Source organism: Salmo trutta, chromosome 23 (genome assembly GCF_901001165.1).
Source record: "Salmo trutta chromosome 23, fSalTru1.1, whole genome shotgun sequence".
Taxonomy (NCBI): domain Eukaryota; kingdom Metazoa; phylum Chordata; class Actinopteri; order Salmoniformes; family Salmonidae; genus Salmo; species Salmo trutta.
The window spans coordinates 4966401-4978840 of record NC_042979.1 but is presented as its reverse complement, the minus strand read 5'-3'; positions in this window follow the sequence as shown (position 1 = coordinate 4978840).

The following is a 12440-nucleotide window of genomic DNA, read 5'->3' as shown; positions in this document are numbered from 1 at the left end:
TTTTTAGCATTATATTGTGATTTTTTTTTGGAATGCACAATATTAAACCCAAGTGCAATGTCTTAAGGGTAGTGAAATTCCCTTTTTTGTCAAAGAAATGCATGTACACTGAGTGTACAAAACATTAGGAACACTTAATATTGAGTTGCACTCCCCCTCTTTTGCCCTCAGAACAGACTGAACTTGTCGGGGCAGGGACTCCACAAGATGTCGAAAGCGTTCCACAGGGATTCTGGCCCATGTTGACTCCAATGCTTCCCACAGTTGTGTCAAGTGGGGTGGACCATTCTTGATACACACCGGCAACTGTTGGGCGTTTTTAAAATAAATAAAAAAACAGCAGCGTTGCAGTTCTTGACAGATTCAAACCGGTGCACCTGGCACCTACTACCATACCCCGTTCAAAGGCACATAAATCTTTTGTCTTGCCCAATTGTCTCAAGACTTAAATCTGTCTTTAACCTGTCTCTCCTCCCCTTCATCTACAATGATTGAAGTGGACTTAACAAGTGACATCAATAAGGGATCATAGCTTTCACCTGGTCAGTCTGTCATAGAAAATGTTTTGTTCACTCAGTGTTTATGTCAAGCAAAAGTAGCACATTTGGCAGGAGCCTTGCTTGTGCCAAAAGTGTTAAAAATGGATGTTAATTGTTTATACATGAATAAAAATCTACTTCATTTTTTTTTTATTGTGCGTTAAAAGAAATGTACTCTTTAATTTTGAAGATTATTATGTGCTGACATGAAAGTACCACAAGAGGGCATACATACCCCTTTAACCAATCAACATGTTGGCCATAAAAAAATGAGTGTTTTAAAATATTGATTTAATCTGTTACTTATTAAAACTTTGCTGTGCAGTGATGGTATTCTGTAAACCTTGACTGGAGTTTTGAAAAGGGAAATTCTCTTTTTCCCCTTTTGTAGGAAGTGTCATTTTTAGGGAAGTGTAGTAACTCTGAAATTAGTGTCTTCTACTCACACCCAATTTGGGCAGGAGCTGGAAACGTATTTAAAAAAAATTATAATTAAAATCTACACTAACTGTTTGCTGTTCCCACAAGAGCTTTCTCTCTCTCTCTCTCTCTCTCTCTCTCTCTCTCTCTCTCTCTCTCTCTCTCTCTCTCTCTCCTCTCTCTCTCTCTCTCTCTCTCTCTCTCTCTCTCTCTCTCTCTCTCTCTCTCTCTCTCTCTCTCTCTCTCTCTCTCTCTCTCTCTCTCTCTCTCTCTCTCTCTCTCTGAAACACTAACCACGCTGTGGAACAAATTTGTCTATCCATCCATGTCACAATATTACCCCCCCAGACAGAATATTACCCCCCCAGACAGAATATTACCCCCCCCAGACAAGACTTGCCTAAGCTGAGCAGAGATGGGTCTGAAATAGGCGGGTACATTCCTTCCCAGACATTCCTGAGACTCCCCGCACGCATGCATGGTAACCTATATACCAGGGTTCACTGAACTGCACACATGCGTAGTAACCTTTTAGTTCGGGACATTCTGACAACTGCATATGATTCTGTGAACTCGATGACCTAATTTCTCCAGAGCCAATAGCCAGCAGAAGGTCCCGGAATAACATCTTCAAATGAAATCCGTCATCAGAACGTTCTATAATTGAATAGAAAAATAACTGTAGCTCAAAGACAACCTTTTCAAAAACTGTTCTTCAGGAGAAACTTGATTGAACCCGTTCTGAGTGTTCCCCGTGGCATGGGGTATGGCCAATATCTACCAATTTAGGTGTGTGCGGGTGTGTGTGTGCATATGGGCGTAGTACGTAGGTGCACGTGCGTTATTTCATGCGCGTGTGTGTGGTTTGTGCTTACGTACGTTCATGCCCACAGCGTGTGTTTATTCAAGTGTGTGCACGTGGCACAGTTTCCCACAACCTCCTCTCTTCATGCACCCTCGTCTCTATGCTGTATCTTACACGTGCATGTGTGTTTATTCAAGTGCTTGTGTGTGTGTGTGTGTGCGTGTGCGTGTGCGCGCGTGGCACAGTTTCTATGTTGCAGCCAGTTCAGAGCTCTGAGTTCACTGCTCCTTCATATCTGGCTAGAGGCTGTCTGGACTGGAGAGAACCCGCTTCCAGGGGTGGGGACATCACCAAGCTCTCCAATTGGTTCTGAGGGGAAGGTTCCGTGAGGTCACAGAAATATGGGATGGCATAAGGCAACTTTCTCAGATCTCCTTATATGACCACTGCAGAAAAACAATGCCTAAGCATAATGGTACTGTAGTATAGGTGATCCACATACCTTTGGAGGTTGCGATTGTAGGTATGATCCGTACCATATATTTATATACTTTATATAATACACCTGCATATATACAGTCAGGTCCATAATTATTGGCACCCTTGATAAAGATGCTAAATAATAGAAATACTGAGTTATATTGTATGCTCCAAAAAATTGGGAAATTATATTTTATACTAATACAATTGCTCTGAAAAAAATCTGAAAAAGATAGGGGTTGAAATTATTGGCACGGTGGCAGCCCTGTTGTCAATACTCTAGCACGTCCCCTTGCGAGGATGACAGTGAGCCTTTTTTCTAAAATGTTTTATGAGATTGATTGGAGAACACATTGGGAGGGATCTTAGACAATTCCTCCATACAGAATCTTTCCAGATCCTTGATATCCTTCATCTGCTCTTATGAACTGCCCTCTTCAATTCAAACCACAGGTCTTCAATGGGGTTCAAGTCCGGAGACTGAGATGGCCATTGCATAATGTTAATTTTGTGGTCAATTAACCACTTATTTGTGGATTTTGATGTGTGGTTGGGGTTATGGTCTTGCTGGAAGATTCACTTGGGGCTAAATGTCAACCTCCTGGCAGAGGCAACCAGGTTTTTGGCCAAAATGTCCTGGTACTTGGTAAAGTCCATGATGCCGCTGACCTCAACAAGGGCCACAGGACCAGAAGAAGCAAAATAGCACCATAACATAAAAAATGCACTACTATATTTTACTGTAGGTATGAGGTACTTTTCTGCATATGCTTCCGTTTTTCGACACCAAACCCAACACTGGTGTGCGTGGCCAAAGAAATCAATTTTCATGTCATCTGACCATAGTCAGTGCTTGACTTGGACATAAATAGGTGCTGGTACTCATTTTGGCATCTGGTGCTGTTTATATTTAGGTGCAGGAGCGCCAAAATGCTTTTGAGCTAATATTCTACAAGAGGAACAGGAGCTCAAGCAGTAGATAATTTAAGGTGCCGCTACTCATCTCCGGTGAGCTCCTTCCCAAGTCAAGCATTTACCATAGCATCGCCTAAAGTTTGATAAACGGCTTTGGCACTTGGATTGGAACCGGTGCTATGGTCAGAGGACATACAAATCTATATATATATATATTTTTTAAACAAATAATTTCAAATTAAGAGCTGAAATGCCTTAAGTCTATCAATATTGGCTTAACAAGTCACATAAGTTGCATGGACTCTTGTGCAATAATAGTGTTTAACATGATTTTTGAATGATTACAGTACCTCAACTCTGTACCCCACACATACAATTATCTGTAAGGTCCCTCAGTCGAGCAGTGAATTTCAAACACAGATTCAACCACAAAGACCAGGGAGGTTTTCCAATGCTTCGGAAAGGAGAGCACCTATTGGTAGAGGGGTAAAAAAGCAGACATTGAATATCCCTATTAATTACACTTTGGATGGTGTATCAATAGACCCAGTCACTACAAAGATACAGGCGTCCTTCCTAACTAAGTTACCGGAGAGGAAGGAAACCACTCGGATTTCTCCATGAGGCCAATGATGACTTTAAAACTGTTACAGAGTTTAATGGCTATGATAGGAGTAAACTGAGGATGGATCAACAGCAATGCCGTTACTCCACAATACTAACCTACTTGACAGAGTGAAAAGAAGGAAGTCTGTACAGAATAAAAATATTCCTGTTTGCAACAAGGCACTAAACTAATACTGCAAAATATTTGGCACATCCATTAACATTTTGTCCTGAATACAAAGTGTAATGTTTTGGGCAAATCCATTACAACACATTACTGAGTATCACTCTCCATATTTTCAAGCATAGTGGTCGCTGCATCATGTTATGGGTATGCTTGTAATCGTTAAGAACTGAAATTGGCATGCTGACTACAGGAATGTCCACCAGAGCTGTTGCCAGATAATTTAATGTTCATTTCTCTACCATAAGCTGCCTCCAACATCGTTTTAGAAAATTTGGCAGTCAGTCCAACCGGCCTCACAACCGCAGACCACATGTAACCACGCCAGCCCAGGGCCTCCACATCCGGCTATTCAAACTGGTCCGCCTGGCACCTTCTACCATACTGATAAGGGAATAATATGTTCAAAGGTAAATGATTAAAGAATCCAACCCTGTCACGTAACCAATTAGTAATTAGTAGTTATGTAGCATGTATAATGAATAATTAAAGTACTAATCAAAAGGCCCATAAGGTCTAGTAGAGGCCCGGGACAAAAATTAAATGCATGTGTGTGTGTATTAGTGGGCCTAAGAAAACAACAAGTAGACTGTGATTGACCCGACAGCTGAGGAACTTTGAGTAACTTAGAAAAGAAAGGGAGTGACCCCCAAGGTCTCTCTAATCTCGGGGGAAAGGAACAGACAGCACTGGGTAGTGATTAACAGTGGTAGGAACTCCAGGGAGGGATACAACTCACCTACTGTTTGTGTGGAGGTATGTGCGTAAGTGGAGAGTGAGCATAAAATGAATGTCTTTGTGTAATGGACTTCAGAACGTTCTCTGAATAAACTGTACGTACCTTTTGCAGAAAGCTGAGTCCTTGACTAATTATTATTAACCCAGTGTCTTACAAACCTTGGGGATTAGTCAAGGCTTATTGATTGTTAATTATTATCATTGGGATAGAAAATTCCACTGACACATACCCTGTTCAAAGGCACTTAAATATTTTTTCTTGCCCATTCACCCTCTGAATGGCACACATACACAATCCATCTCTCAATTGTCTCAAGGCTTAAAACGTATTCTTTACCTGTCTCCTCCCATTCAGCTACACTGATTGAAGTGGATTTAACAAGTGACATCAATAAGGGATCATAGGTTTCACCTGGATTCACTTGGTCAGTCTATGTCATGGAAAGAGCAGGTGTTCGTAATGTTTTGTACACTCAGTGCATATATAGCTCTAGATCATTATGGTAACTAGTAATGGTAAGAACTTACAGTATGAGGAACAGATGGGCCATGTTCAGTGGGTAGACATTGTGGAACGTTGCGGATAGAAACTTCATGAATAGAGAGGACACGATTCCTTATTCTACATGTCAGGGAACATAAACTCAGCAAAAAAAGAAACGTCCCTTTTTCAGGACCCTGTCTTTCAAAGAGAATTCGTAAAAATCCCAATGACTTCACAGATCTTCATAGTAAATGGTTTAAACACTGTTTCCCATGCTTGTTCAATGAACCATAAACAATTAATGGACATGCACCTGTGGAACGGTCGTTAAGAGACTAACAGCTTATAGATGGTAGGCAATTAAGGTCACAGTTATGAAAACTTAGGACACTAAAGAGGCCTTTCTACTGGTTCTGAAAAACACCAAAAGAAAGATGTCTAGGGTCCCTGCTCATCTGCGTGAACGTGCCTTAGGCATGCTGCAAGGAGGCATGAGGACTGCAGATGTGGCCAGGGCAACAAATTGCAATGTCCAGACTGTGAGACGCCTAAGACAGAGCGACAGGGAGACAGGACGGACAGCTGATTGTCCTCGCAGTGGCAGACCACGTATAACAACACCTGCACAGGATTGGTACATCCGAACATCACACCTGTGGGACAGGTACAGGATGGCAACAACAACTGCCCGAGTTACACCAGCAACGCACAACCCCTCCATCAGTGCTCAGACTGTCAGCAATAGGCTGAGAGAGGCTGGACTGAGGGCTTGTAGGCCTGTTGTAAGGCAGGCCCTCACCAGACATCACCGGCAACATCATGCCAATGGGCACAAACCCACTGTTGCTGGACCAGACAGGACTGGCAAAAAGTGCTCTTCACTGACGAGTCACGGTTTTGTCTCACCAGGGGTGATGGTCGGATTTGCGTTTATCGCCGAAGGAATGAGCGTTACACCGAGGCCTGTACTCTGGAGCGGGATCGATTTGGAGGTGGAGGGTCCGTCATGGTCTGGGGCGGTGTGTCACAGCATCATCGGACTGAGCTTGTTGTCATTGCAGGCAATCTCAACACTGTGCGTTACAGGGAAGACATCCTCCTCTCTCATGTGGTACCTTTCCTGCAGGCTCATCCTGACATGACCTTCCAGCATGACAATGCCATCAGCCATACTGCTTGTTCTGTGCGTGATTTCCTGCGAGACAGGAATGTCAGTGTTCTGCCATGGCCAGCAAAGAGCCCGGATCTCAATCCCATTGAGCACGTCTGGGACCTGTTGGATCGGAGGGTGAGGGCTAGGGCCATTCCCCCCAGAAATGTCAGAGAACTTGCAGGTGCCTTGGTGGAGGAGTGGGGTAATATCTCACAGCAAGAACGGGCAAATCTGGTGCAGTCCATGAGGAGGAGATGCACTGCAGTACTTAATGCAGCTGGTGGCCACACCAGATACTGACTGTTACTTTTAATTTTGACCCCCCCCCTTTGTTCAGGGACACATTATTCCATTTCTGTTAGTCACACATCTTGTTCAGTTTATGTCTCAGTTGTTGAATCTGATGTTCATACAAATATTTACACATGTTAAGTTTGCTGAAAATAAACGCAGTTGACAGTGAGAGGACGTTTCTTTTTTTGCTGAGTTTATTTCTATCTGAATCCCACATAAGGTTGTGCCCTGCTGAACACGCCCCATGTCTCATTCAGTGGCAGTGCTAATAACCATGTAGCCCTAATCCAAGTCACACCAACATTTTTGACTTCTTTATGAAGTTCACATTAATCATTCTAAAAAGTTTAGCAGTTTAGAGGACTGGACTTCTCCATGGAACTAGATATGGCCTTGGGGCAATTCCAGGGTAAACATTGATTCAAAGTTTAACAAACCATACAACTCTATGCACAAGGGCTACCTTTAACAATTTACATTTGACAAAAGCACTTTTACTGGAAAAACTGTGCAGATTGGTTCGGGAACAGAATTTCAGTCAAATCTCCCTCAGTTTTTTGTGTCCATGTTTACCAAAAACTCTGTTAAATATCTGGTCCGAATTAAGATTCAACGATGTCTGCAGAAAGAATGGGTTATCAGCTATAACATGACACATTGACTTGGCGATGTATCCTAAATAGGTACACAAAGGTATTATTTTAATGAGCTCTGGCCCTAAACAAGACCACATTTCGTTTGTCCGGATAATCAAATAATCACCAATAATCAAAACCTGAAATTGTATATGTCACATGCTTAGTAAACAACAGGTGTAGACAAACAGTGAAATGCTTACGGGTCCTTTTCCAACAATGCAGAGTTAAAGATGAAAATATCAAATAGAAATAGTGGCACAAGGAATAAATACACAGTGAATAATGAAAAACAATAATAATAACATGGCTAAATACAGGGAGTACCAGTACTGAGTCAATGTACATGGGTACAAGAAAATTGAGGTAGCTATGTACAAATAGGTAGGGATAAAGTGACTAGGCAACAGGATAGATAGTCGACTGAGCTGAAGCAGCAGCGTATGTGGTGAGTGTGAAAGTATGTGTGGGTGTGAGTGTGTGTGTGTGTGGCGTCAGTATGCACGTGTGTGCATGCTATGTGTGTGTGGGCGTATGTACTGTGTGTTTGTTGGGGTGTCAGTGTAATTATGTGTGAGTGTGTGGGTAGAGTCCAGTGTGTGTGCATAGAGTCATTGCAAGAGAGTTATAATATTTTTTTTTAAAAAGGTAAATGCAGGTAGCCATTGGATTAGCTATTTAGTAGCCTTGATTAGCAGTCTTATGGCTTGGGGGTTGAAGCTGTTCAGGACTTGATGCACTGGTACCACTTGCCATGCGGTAGCAGAGAGAACAGTCTATGGCATGGGTGGCTGGAGTCTTTGACCATTTTTGGGGCCTTCCTCTGACACCACCTGGTATAGAGGTCCTGGATGGCAGGGAGCTCAGCCCAAGTGATGTACTGGGCCATACTCACCACACTCTTTAGCGCCTTGCGGTTGGATGCCTTGCAGTTGCAGTCTTGATGGTCTCAATAATTCAGATGTATAGGTTTTTGAGGATCTGAGGGCCCATGCCAAATCTTTTCAGTCCCCTGAGGGGGAAGAGGAGCTACCGTGCCCTCTGTGTGGGTGTGTGTGGTTGACCATGATAATTCCTTAGTGATGTGGACACCGAGTAACTTGAAGCTCTCGACCCACTCCACTACAGCCCCATCGATGCGGAGGGGGAAGTGCTCGACCCTCCATTTCCTTTAGTCCACGATCAGCTCCGTTGTCTTGCTGACATTGAGGGAGAGGTTGTTGTCCTGGCACCACACTGCCAGGTCTCTGACCTCCTCCCAATAGGCTGCCTCATCATCGTCGGTGATCAGTCCTACCATCGTCGTGTCATCAGTGAACTTGATGATGGTGTTGGAGTTGTGCAGACCCACACAGTTGTGGTTGAACAGGGAGTACAGGAGGACTCTAAGCACACACCACTGAGGGACCCCCATGTTGATGCTCAGTGTAGTAGATGTGCTGTTGCCTACCCCCACCGCCTGGGGGGCGGCCCGTCAGGGAGGATTCAGTTGCAGATGGAGGTGTTCAGTCCCAGGGTCCTGAGCTTGGTGATGAGTTTGGAGGGGACGATGGTGTTGAATGCTGAGCTGTAGTCAATGAACAGCATTCTTACGTAGGTATTTATTTTGTCCAGAGGGGTGAGGACAGTGTGGAGTATAGAGATTGCGTCATCTGTGGATCTATTGGGGCAGGGTGCGAATTGGAGTGGGTCCAGGGTGCCTGATATGATGGTGTTGATTTCAGCCATGACCAGCCTTTCAAAGCATTTCATGGCTATAGATGTGAGTGCTACAAGGCGATAGTCATTTAGGCAGGTTACCTTTGCTTTCTTGTGCAGGGGGACTATGGTGGTATGCTTGATACAAGTTGTTTGTCACACCCTGATCTGTTTCACCTGTCTTTGTGCTTGTCTTTGTGCTTGACATTGGTATTACATACAGGGTCAGGGATAGGTTGAAAATGTCAGTAAAGACACTTGCCAGTTGGTCAGAACATGCTCTGAGGACGTGTCCTGGTATTCCGTCTGGCCGCGCAGCATTATGAAGTTGAATCTGTTTAAAGGTCTTACTCACATCGGCTACGGAGAGCGAGATCACACAGTCGTCCAGAACAGCTGGTGCTCTCGTGCATGGTTCAGTGTTGTTTGCCTCAAAGCAAATATAGAAGGCATTTAGCTCATCTGGTAGCCTTTGCTTATTCCACATTTTTTAGAATGGAAAATGGTGGGAGATGTATATATGCCTTCTGTAAAAGAATATAGACTCTTAGCTTTCATTTGATAACCTATTTGACATGCTCCTATGAACTTCACATGTTTGTGCTCATGCGTCCTTTCACACTGAACAAAAATATAAACGCAACATGTAACAATTTCCAACATTTTACTGAGTTACAGTTCATATAAGGAAATCAGTCAATTGAAATAAATTAATTAGGCCCTATTCTATGGATTTCACATGACAGGGAATACAGATATGCATCCGTTGGTTACAGATATCTTTTAAAAAAGTTATGGGCGTCGATCAGAAAAGCAGTCAGTATCTGGTGTGACCACCTTTGCCTCATGCAGCGCAACACATCTCCTTCGCATAGAGTTTATCAGGCTGTTGATTGTGGCCTGTGGAATGTTGTCTCATGCCTATTCAATGGCTGTGCGAAGTTTCTGGATATTGGTTTGAACTGGAATACGCTGTCGTACACGTCGATCCAGAGCATCCCAAACATGCTCAATGGGTGACATGTCTGGTGAGTATGCAGGCCATGGAAGAACTGGGACATTTTTAGCATCCAGGAATTCTGTACAGATCCTTGCTACACGGGCCATACATTACCATGCTGAAACATGATGTGATGGTGGCACAATAATGGACCTCAGAATATTGTCACGGTATCACTGTGCATTCAAATTGCCATAGATGAAATGCAATTGTGTACGTTGTCCATAGCTTATGCCTGCCTATACCATAACCCAACCACCATGAGGCACTCTGTTCACAACGTTGACATCAGAAACCACTCACCCACACAACGCCATCTGCCATCTGTCTGCCATCTGCCCGGTACAGTTGAAACCGGGATTCATCTGTGAAGAGCACACTTCTCCAGCGTGCCAGTGGCCACCGAAGGTGAGCATTTGATAGCATCATGGTATTTTGGTACACCAGAAGTACACTCATTTCCAATGGAACGCTCCGTTTGCCTTACAGCAATGTGTTGCAGAGGCAGTTGCAGTGCGTTCTGTGTGGTGCATACGTTGGATTTATCGAATGTATGCATCAGACTGTACGCATAGACTGCTTGACAGAAATGGTCGGTGAATGTTGAACTTTTATTGCACCCATATCCAGATGATGCTGCGCACCATTTTGCTCAATGACGCTGTCGGTGTGATCAAGGCGTAAAACCTTCACAAACTGCAACAGATGCACCATTGAGAGCATCCTGTCGGGCTGCACAGCAACTGCACCGTCCGCAACCGCAAGGCTCTCCAGAGGGTGGCGCAGACACCCTAATGCTTCACCAAGGCACACTGCCTGCCCTCCAGGACATCTACAGCCCATGGTGTCACAGGAATGCCAAGAAGATCATCAAGGACCTCAGCCACCCGAGCCATGACCTGTTCCCCCCCCCACCATCTAGAAGGCAGAGAGAGTACAGGTGCAACAAAGCTGGGACCAAGAGAATGAAAAACAGCTTCTATCTCCACGCCATCAGACTGTTAAACAGTTACCACTAGCTGGCCTCCGCCCAGTACCCTGCCCTGAACTTTAGTCACTGTTACTAGCCTGCTACCACCTGGTACTCTACCCTGCACCTAGAGACTGTTGTCCTGTGTACATAGTAATTCAACACTGGTCACTTTAATAATGTTTACATACTGTTTTACCCACTTCATATGTATATATTGTATTATAGTCAAGGCCTATCCTATATAACTACTGCCGTACACACCTTTTCTATTAATTTACTGCCCATAATGTCTATACACACCATCATATAGGTTACTTTTATATTTATATTCTGGACTCTGACATTGCTTGTTCTAATTTTGGGATTTGCATGTATTGTTTTGTATGGTCAGGTATTACTGCACTGTTGGAACTAGAAATATAAGCATTTCCCTACACCTGCTATAACATCTGCTAAATACTGTATGTGTTCTTGACCAAAAACATTGTATTTTATTTTTATTTGATATCCACAACTCTTTAGGGTGCACACCTTGTGTAAACATCTCCCAATAATCTCCCGTACTCACAATACTGGTGTATTAAATACAATACACTATAGCCAACTCCTTTAGCCTACACGATACAGGTAATACAATGCACAATACACTATAGCCTACACAAAGCAGGTAATACAATGCACAATACACTATACCCTACACAATACAGGTAATACAATACACTATAGCCTACACCTTTAGCCTACACAATACAGGTAATACAATGCACAATACACTATAGCCTACACAGTACAGGTAATATAATACACTTTAGTCTACACAATACTGTTAATACAATACACTATAGCCTTCACCTTTAGACTACACAAAGCAGGTAATACAATGCACAATACACTATACCCTACACAATACAGGTAATACAATACACTATAGTCTACACCTTTAGCCTACACAATACAGGTAATACAATGTACAATACACTATAGCCTACACAAAACAGGTAATACAATGAACAATACACTATAGTCTACACAATACAGGTAATACAATGCACAATACACTATGGCCTACACCTTTAGCCTACACAATATAGGTAATACAATGCACAATACACTATATCTTACACAAAACAGGTAATACAATGCACAATACACTATAGGCTACACAAAACAGGTAATACAATGAACAATACACTATACCCTACACAATACAGGTAATACAATACACTATAGCCTACACCTTTAGCCTACACAATACAGGTAATACAATGCACAATACACTATAGCCTACACAGTACAGGTAATATAATACACTTTAGTCTACACAATACTGTTAATACAATACACTATAGCCTTCACCTTTAGACTACACAAAGCAGGTAATACAATGCGCAATACACTATACCCTACACAATACAGGTAATACAATACACTATAGCCTACACCTTTAGCCTACACAATACAGGTAATACAATGCACAATACACTATAGTCTACACAAAACAGGTAATACAATGAAC